This window comes from Daktulosphaira vitifoliae, unplaced genomic scaffold (genome assembly GCF_025091365.1).
Source record: "Daktulosphaira vitifoliae isolate Bord-2020 unplaced genomic scaffold, ASM2509136v1 Scaffold_2, whole genome shotgun sequence".
In the NCBI taxonomy this organism is placed as follows: Eukaryota; Metazoa; Arthropoda; class Insecta; order Hemiptera; family Phylloxeridae; genus Daktulosphaira; species Daktulosphaira vitifoliae.
Genome location: NW_026099573.1, coordinates 8,857,535 through 8,866,944, shown reverse-complemented (window position 1 = coordinate 8,866,944; position 9,410 = coordinate 8,857,535). Strand labels below are relative to the sequence as shown.

General features: G+C 27.3%; 1 protein-coding gene across 2 annotated transcripts in view; it reads left to right on the top strand.

Moving 5' to 3' along the window:
* The first annotated feature begins 3,103 nt into the window (after positions 1-3,103).
* The window catches only part of LOC126899071 (uncharacterized), a 30,430-nt gene continuing 24,123 nt past the window's right edge, over positions 3,104-9,410 (top strand). Inside the window, exon 1 of one of the 2 annotated variants that reach the window (XM_050673608.1) lies at positions 3,104-3,455. The gene's annotated coding sequence lies outside the window, so the exon portion shown is untranslated. Of the gene's footprint in view, positions 3,460-9,410 lie in introns of both variants that reach the window. The other variant, XM_050673607.1, reaches the window with a different exon arrangement.

Here is a 9,410-nt window from a genome sequence, read left to right as displayed (position 1 = left end):
GTATTAAAGACGCCCAAGATGTCATCATAAAAACAGGATAAGAAAATAACTTGACGTATATTAAGTCAAACTTTGCTACCTTAACCTTAGCTGTTGAAAAATTACAACAGCAACATGTACCATTATCGGATTCAATCAAAATTGTTAAGAATATTTTTAATAATAATAATATCCAAAAATCGTTGGAAAATCTAAGTGATCCAAAAGGAAACGTCATTCAAAATAAGTTCAATAAGACATTGAAAAAGAATTTTGGTCTAGCGATATTAATAAAAATACTGGTGAAGAAACATCAGGAAATTTATCTGGTCTTCCTGAAGATTTAAGTTGTAACGACTTAGAATTTTTTTAATACGGCACCCGTGAGGTCTGTTGATGTTGAGCGATCATTTTCAACATATAAAACTCTATTGTCAAATAACCGTAGATCATTCAAATATGAAAATATAAGAAAACATATTATTATTCAGTGTGTAATTCTTTAGTTAAATAATATAAATTCATTTAAAATGAATACATTAAAACATTAATAATATATATACTATAAAATAAAAATAAATATCCAACTATAACATTTAAGCTGTTTTAAATAGTTATGTTTGAAAAAAATTATTATTAAAAAAAGTTTGTATTGAAATTGTAATTTGCATATATTTATGTTTTTAGTCCTATTTATAGTCCTTATTGTGGTGTTTTAAAGTGCTAAAAATCTATTTTATTAGTGCTATAATATCCGAGCCCTGATTATTAAATATTAATTTCATACTATACATAAATATGCTGTAATAAATAATTATTCATAAATTATACTTTTAAACCAATTTCTTAAAATTAATCACTATCTACAGTTTTGCATGAAAACGTTTCTTGTGATTTAATCACTCTCAAATATACCATGGACCCCACTGTGCTATCTTTTTTTTCCAACTTATCATTTAGACCCAGCTGATTAATGTTCCATACCACAGAACTCAATACTAAGCTGCTCCGTACCAAAGTGAAATAAAGAGTTTTTAAATAATCTAATTTTTTAAAATCATCGCAATTACGCAATTCCTGTATGCTTAGAAGCAAATTGAAGTAATATGATCATTAAATGTAAGATTTTCCGTATGTATTACACCAAAATCTTTTAAAATTTTAACTAAATTATTTTTTCAACTGCAACTTCAATGTTTTCAATAACATATTTATAAGATACTGGAATTTTGCTATGACAAAAAGATATTTATTAGCAATTACCTGTTAACCCAGATTCAAAATACCAGTTAATAAATTTATTGACTACATTCTGGATTTTTTTAGCAATTATCGGGAGACTTTATTAGATAAAATATATTTAAATCATCAGCATATAACTGAAATTTGCTGTATTTAAAAACTGTACCCAAATCATTCAAAAATAACTAACAAATTACTGGGGATAAATGACCTCCTTACGGCAACCCAGAAGTACAACTATAGAATCGGATAACTGATTGCAAAATTTAAAAATTTGATTTCTGTCCATAAATAGGAGGAAATCCATTAAAAAAATATATCATTTAAACCTATGTTTATAACTTAAAAGTAATAAATTATAGTTAATTGTATCAAAAGCTTTTCTTATATCAATATGAACCTTATCAATCTAGAATCCATTTGCCACATTATTTACTAAGAACGGGCTAAATAAAAGTAAATTAGTTTCTATTGATTTCTTATTCCTAAAACCATGCTGCTCACAAAGGAAGTTATTTTTTATAAATCTAGTAAGATTAAGTTTTAATAATTCCTCAAACAATTTAGGAAGTTAACTTAGTTTAGAAACCGGTCGATAATTTGCAATTTTCGAACGATCCTCAGACTTCCACACAGGTGATATATAACTGACTTTCCATTATATTTCAATTTTAAAAGTGTTAATGTACTATTATTTATTTTGGTAAATTATAAGTTTAACAGTTTTCACTATTTCTTAAATAAATGTCCAAGGACAATTTGTCCTTGGTAAATACTACACTGATAATACTTTACTATACAAATAATAACAATGAATGATGTTTGTATTTTTGAGGTATTTTTATCGAGATACATAGTTATGCGTAATTGAAAATAAATCTTTTATTACTATCTGTGAAGTACTTCATGGAGTACAATAGTACGAGTTAAGTATTAGTTCATATATTAAGGTCATTATAATTGAAGTTTGTTTTTTATGACGTAAATATGTTTACTGTTACCTTCAGTAGTGAAATGATGAAATTAAAAAGAAGGCGGGGTGCATTTGGTGGAAAAAGCGTTATTTTTTTTTGCAATATTAGCTGAATACACGCGAGGGTATATGTTTATGTTTTCATTAAGCGTCTATAGTAATACCACATATAAAATGGACTATTTTAGAAATACTAAGCAGTCAATGTGAATTACTCTTGATAAAAATAACTGATACTATAGTTTGTCGTTATAGTATTTATAAAATTTGTTTTTAAATTTAAACGTGTAGTGTTTAGCATCGGGGTCCATCCGCAATTACAATAACTGATGGACTAGTATCCGTTCGATGGCAACACCTGATGATTGTTTTTTGAAGATTGGCCGTCTCGAAAATAAAAAAATGATTTTAATTACAAAAACGTCTCATAGATAAACCATCATATTAGAAAAATAATCAAATGAGAGTTAATGAAATACGTAATTTGAAAATTCTCTTTAAATAATAAATTTTCTTTTTGTACTTTTATGTTTAGAAGATCAACACAAGAAAATAAATACACAGATGATACGATGCGCCGTGTTGTTCACCTGTCGACCTGCATTGCTCTGTAAGTTACAATAAGCGTGTCTAATTAATTATTGTACACCGTACGATTATCATAGGCATACGTATATTAGCTTTAGGTGGTGCGCACGTATCTGCACGAGTACTCATCGAACTCTGAGCGGATCCAGAGGATCATTGACCACATCGACGACGATCAATTATCGTACATGGCTGCTGCGAGTACAATAATGCTTTAACATCCATACGTGTGTGTGTATCATGTACGTTATACCTACCCGTATAATACGTAGGTATGTATATAGACACGGTGGCGGTTTTTTACGGCGACTTCTTTTACCGGCCGCATTGCTGTCTCCCCGCCAAGAGGTACACACTAACGTTACTCGGAACACGAGAGACGTGCCCCACAGTTGGACGGCCGGCAGTGTATACCGACGACTACCTGACTTCGCTTGCCGCCGGTAAATATCATTGGAATTTTCGAGTACGGCGGTTATCGTAGTGCGACCGATGCCAAAGAAATCGTGTTTAAATACAGTTTTTCTGCTATACAGAGTGCCATCGAACATAATGTTGGGTTTTTGAAAATATTTAATTCCGTGTACATTTTGTAGTTTATTAAATCTATACTCAGAGGTAAACTAAATCACTAGGAAACAGAGTACGAGACCAAAATGTCATAAGCCTCTCTGTACGTAAGTAATACTTATTTTTAACAAAACGTCATTTGTATAGTTTAGTAGTATAGCAAAACCTAGTAGAATTTTAAATTCCTTAGTATGTGTATGATGTTAACTTTTGATGATATTTTTCGTTTTCATTCAAAGATATAATTAAACAAAAGAAAATTGATCAATTTTAAAGGGTTAACTTAAATATTATTTGTGAGATTTTTGTGAAATTATTAAAACTAATTTATGTCGTATAATAGTCTCTGTCGACGGATTTTTTACTCTTATCTTACGTGATATTGATTGCCTATTTGTTTAATAATAGTTTAATTCTTTCAGAATTATTGTTACAACTAATATTGAACTATATGGTAAATCTAACAGAAATAAGTGTACGTATGCAATGTAAAGTTTTATTCAGTACTCAGAATTCTCAACGTACTGAACGAATTATCTTAAAAACTTAACGAATTAATTCGTTCCGTAATTTGTATCTAATCGCATCCGAATCAAATGTTCTGATCGCTTTTAAAATATTTGACTCTGTTATCGTTATTTTTCGATTTTACATACTTTTTAGGAAGGAAAGATATCCCACAAATTTGTTCATGCTAAAAACGTAAAAAAGGCCTTTAACTTGCATGTACATTTGTCTACTGGGACTGAAATTTACAAAATTACTGATTATACTTATTTAATTATCGTTGAAAGAAAAAGGGGTTTTCTAATTCCCTATTCTTTAAAAATATGTCTGGATAATGATGCAAGTATTTGATACAGACACAGACATAGTTTATCGATTTTATTTGGTGTTCCATAGACCCGTCTTATTTTTAAATTTAAATTTATAAAATTGAATCCTAAAATTTGGTTATAAAATTAATAAATGCATCCTCTTAAAATGTCCAACACTATTATTTTAAATTATAAAATTTATGCCTGTTGATAATGTACGAATGAAAGGACATCTTTAAATTATATTAAAAGAAAATCTTTTTTCCTGAAGCACTAATAATGTTCAAGTTACAATGAACAATGTAATTATGGTTTTTTTTCGGCAAACTTCATACAGACGTCCAAAATATTTACTAAATTACACATATCCAAGGTTATAGAATTCTAATTTTGTATAAATAACATGATGTGAATAATCTGCGTGAGAAAAACATAGGGTATTACTTTATGGAGAAAAGGCCAGTGGAATGNTAATCTGCGTGAGAAAAACATAGGGTATTACTCTATGGAGAAAAGGCCAGTGGAATGCGTTTTGTTTGGTTATGCATCCACAGGCACACAGGTAGTCATATTATATGATTCAAGGGCGCGTCTCTACGTTGAAAAGCATCTTCTTGAAATGGAGATGACTACAGTTCAAACTAAATATTTATAAAACTTAATTACTACAAGGCAATAGCATTATGTCGCCATCCTAATTTCAAAAACAAAGTCGGAGGATTGAAAATATTGATTGGAAGGGTTAAAAAAGTAAAACTAGAATTGGTATTTGGTACCGTTAAAAGTTATTTCTATTGTAAGTGGCTGAATATTTCAACAATCTGAAACAAATAAGAACATACGAATTATAAAAATAGTATCTATATTAAGGTTAATCATCGAGATTTCAACGAGAACCACATTAAAATAGGCATTTTGTGAAAATTTGAGATTTTTAAAAAAACGTTTACTAGTCGCTCAACGTGTTTTTAGTATTTTTACCAAAAATACCCCAAAAAACAGTCCCTGTTATTCAATTTTTGGTCAAATCTTATGATTAGTATATCAAAATAGTTTGATTTTTACTGTAGAATACAAATTTTATAGTTATTAAGTCGAACAGTGAAGCGTGAATATCATAATTAGAGTCATTATATGAAATATTTCATGTATATCTTGAGTAAGTTAATTTTTTTTATTTTTATGCAGTTTGGCTGATATTTGTGTACATTAGAAGTAAAAAAAAAAATTATTCACTAATCTTAAAAACTACATTTTTTTAAAAAATAAGCGTAAGTTAAAATATATGATATTCTTGAAAATATTATTAAATAACGATTTATCAACTTTAATACTTTTAAATGGTTTTTTTTAAACAAACAATTCATTTACGTGAATTTAATTTAATTGATTTATATAATTATTTTAGTATTCTCAGTTAAAATTCTTCAAAATTATTATCTTTGATATTTCGGGTCCATCCTTATAAAATGATAGGTATAATGTAATAATATTTCGGTGATAACACTTAGGTTTTAAACCGAATCAAGACAATTCGTTATGAGGTGTGCACAATAGACCAATAGGTCTGAGTGCATGGGCATTATGTCCACTTCACTAATAACTAAAACTAAAAAATTAATTTTTATAACTATATGTAAGCTATTTTCCTTAAATAATATTATAATGACCACGAGAAATAAAATTACGGTAAAAAATTATTTTTAAAAAACTATATAACGTTAAAAATACAATTATAATTAATTAAACCTGTGTCTTCATTAGAGTTTGCTGATTTTTCATAATTTTTAATTAAATTTATACTAATGTATAATTTTATCATAACATAAAAATGTATTCTTATGCTATTTATTATAAATGAATTGTTTGATAAAAAAATAATTGAAAAGTATTTAATGATCAACCGTTATTTAAAAAATGTTAAGCTTATTTGAGATATATTACAAATATACCATATAATGACGCTAATTATGATATCTACTCAATTAATTTTTGACTTGGGGTGTTCAGTAAGTAATGAAACGGGTTTCTATTGTTCTCATTGTTTGTTACAATTAACCTGCTTCCTTACTCACGAATACTCTGTATAATAAAGTTAAAATGGTTCTCATTGAAATTTTGATGATCGACCTTTTTTAATCCACCCGAATAATATATAACATTTTTGATATTGATGAGTAGTATTAATTTATAGATGTTAAGTGATTAAATTTTTTTCTATCGGCCCTCATCCTATATACTCTTTATAGGGGTAAATACTTTTTTTTAATGAAAACATACATATTATACTAGTTTATTTAATAGAAAAGTTATTAACACTTTAATACAAACAGAGTGATTGAACCACTAAAATTCTCATAAAATTACAATAAATTAAATTTTTGTTTTTACCCTTGTAAAGGAAAAATGAGGATAGATCTAAACATATTTAATACTTAACGTGAAATAATTAATCTAAACAAAATCAAACAATACATTCTCAAAATTATTATTTTAGGAAAAATTTAATGAGCAACGACAATTAATCGCTCTGTATACCACCGCATGCTTAGGAAACGAATTTCAATAATAATGGAAAAGGTTAGACTAGATGACAAAATTATTGAGTGATAATGTCATTTGGTGATAACCACGAAATAAGATAAAATGGTCTAGACACAACAAAGTCTGTGGAACGGGAGTTATAAACTATAGGGATGAACATGTTTTCAGAAATTTAAAAAACGGACTGGGAGAATTAGGAAAATACATGTAAAATAGTAGATAATTCAAAATTCCTCCTTTTACGGGTAATTTATAACAAAATTGGATTAGTTATGGACTCGTGACCAGTCCTTTTTATTTTAGTTCGTGGTGATAACGGTTGGGGTGTTAGTATAAGTTTAGCGCTAATAAAGGTAACATTTTTGCCAATGTACGTTAAATAAGTTAAATATTTTTTAATTAAAATGTTTCCTTTTAAATCATTTTAGCCACAAGTGATCAATTCTTATGAGGTTATACGCAATTACGAGTTGCACAAAATTCAACCAAAAACACAATTAACGGTTGCTCATGTGTTCTCACGACCTTCTTAAGTTTAACATTATGTGCGTATATACATATATAATGTGCGTGTATTAATATTTTTTACGCTTTTGGAACACGCATGATCACTTACTAGTTTTGAGAAATATTCTATTGTTATTATTTAATTATAATATAACGTTATTCTATTTACAAAACTACTACTAAATATAATACCTAAATTTTTAACTAATATTAATAACAGTTTGTTAATTAGAAGCATTAACATTTTTTTCATTTCAACTCGAATATTTTTTATTTATTTAAACCAGATAGATAGGCTAAAGTTCTTTCGCACGAAACATTACATTTTTCAATTATTACGAGTGATGTGAAAGTTACATTTTTATTTCGAGTAAGTCATTATAATACTCTAAAAAATAGTAGCTTAGATAACTAAGATTCAAGACTTTGTTCGATCTGCGTTGAATTTTTTAAAAAACGTTGTTGGTTATAGAACACTGGTAATATTCTTAAAACGAATCAAAAATATAAATTTAAGTGTGTCTCAAGTATTTTGAACTAAATATTCTTTCGTTTACTTCAGTCACGATTTCAGTTAGAATAATAACAATTCATATCATACCAAATATCATTCTTCACGTGAAGTACTTAAATGACACGGAAGGAAATATTATGCCCTAAATTCAAAATCACCTACACTGACAGATTATTTGTTCTAATTATCAGCACGTATCATTAAATAATATACTAGTTATTGTTTAATTTGAGTATAATCGGTGCCGTTATAATGACCTCGCATGTCTCTTGTCAAAGAATATCCATTGCATTTTCTGCATACTAATCACATGACTCAAGTATATATAAAATCATTCTTTTATTATGAATCACTCAATTGCACGTAAAATAAAAATAATATTGAGAATATTTATGATGTTATCAGTTACTTATTATTCCACTAGCAAAAAAAAAAAAAAATAGTAAATATATATCATTTGCAGGAATGTAAGGGGTCACTTTTAAGTATTTTGGGGTCGTCGATTTCGAAATGACCTCTGAATTGCCTTATCAGTTTTTTTTTTTTGAGAAAATGTGTGCTTTTCATTTTTGAAAGTGTGCCACTTTTTTTTGAAAGCTTTTAAAACTACCTAATTTCAGTAGGGTAATATTTAACACAAATATCTTGTGTTTCATTAAACATCTTTTAGAAATAATAATCATTAATTATAGTACTGTAATGACTTAAAAATCATATTGAATTTTTTTTTTCAATTTATAAAAATATTCCAAAAAACTTACATTCTTTAAATGTACATTATATATATATATATGAGAATACAATGTACTTTAATATGAAAAATAAAAAATTATCCGAAATCTTGATTTCTGGGAGTTAATAGTCATTAAAGAAAAAAATTATAGAATTTTCGGGAAAAAACAGCCAATTTAAATTTTAAATTAATTTAGATTGAAGGACTGGACGTTTTAGTATTGTATTATTTTTTCCATGCTTGTAGCTTTCATATGATTTACTATTATTCAGTTTTGGACAGTTATTATAAAATATAGGTTACTTAAAAAGCTTGCACACTTTCAAAAATGAAACTATTCATTATTTTTTGTGTAAGTATATGCGGGTATATGGCGTATACACATTAATATTTTTTAATTAATTTTAGAAAAATAATACTTATGTACTATTTACTAGTATATAGATGGTATATGTTTATAATGTGTATACCCTAAAATAAAATAGGGTTATTTCCTAAATACCACTGATCGTATAATGAAGAATTTAAATTAACAACAAAATGATATCGATAAAAGAATCAGTAACATAATCAATGTGATATAACTACTATATCAAAGAAGTATGTTTGTAGTTAATATAAAAAACATTCCTAATTTTAGTTATTGTTAGAAGATACTATTTTTACTTATTTCAGAAATTTATAGATATTTAACGAGTGAAAATTAATTGTCAATTATTAATAACACCAATTCCTCTCGAATGGATATTTCATGAGCGTTTAGCGTAGTTTAAACTGTTGTCCTGATTATTTTTTTATAAGTTCACCTAGTAATTTGATGAGAAAATAGAAGTGCTTTAACTTTTACGATGGAATCGTATCAGGTGCTTTATTTATATGTCACAACTTGCAATATTGTGTCTTGGAAATTACAATATCACTCGATAAAAACTATTGGCAATA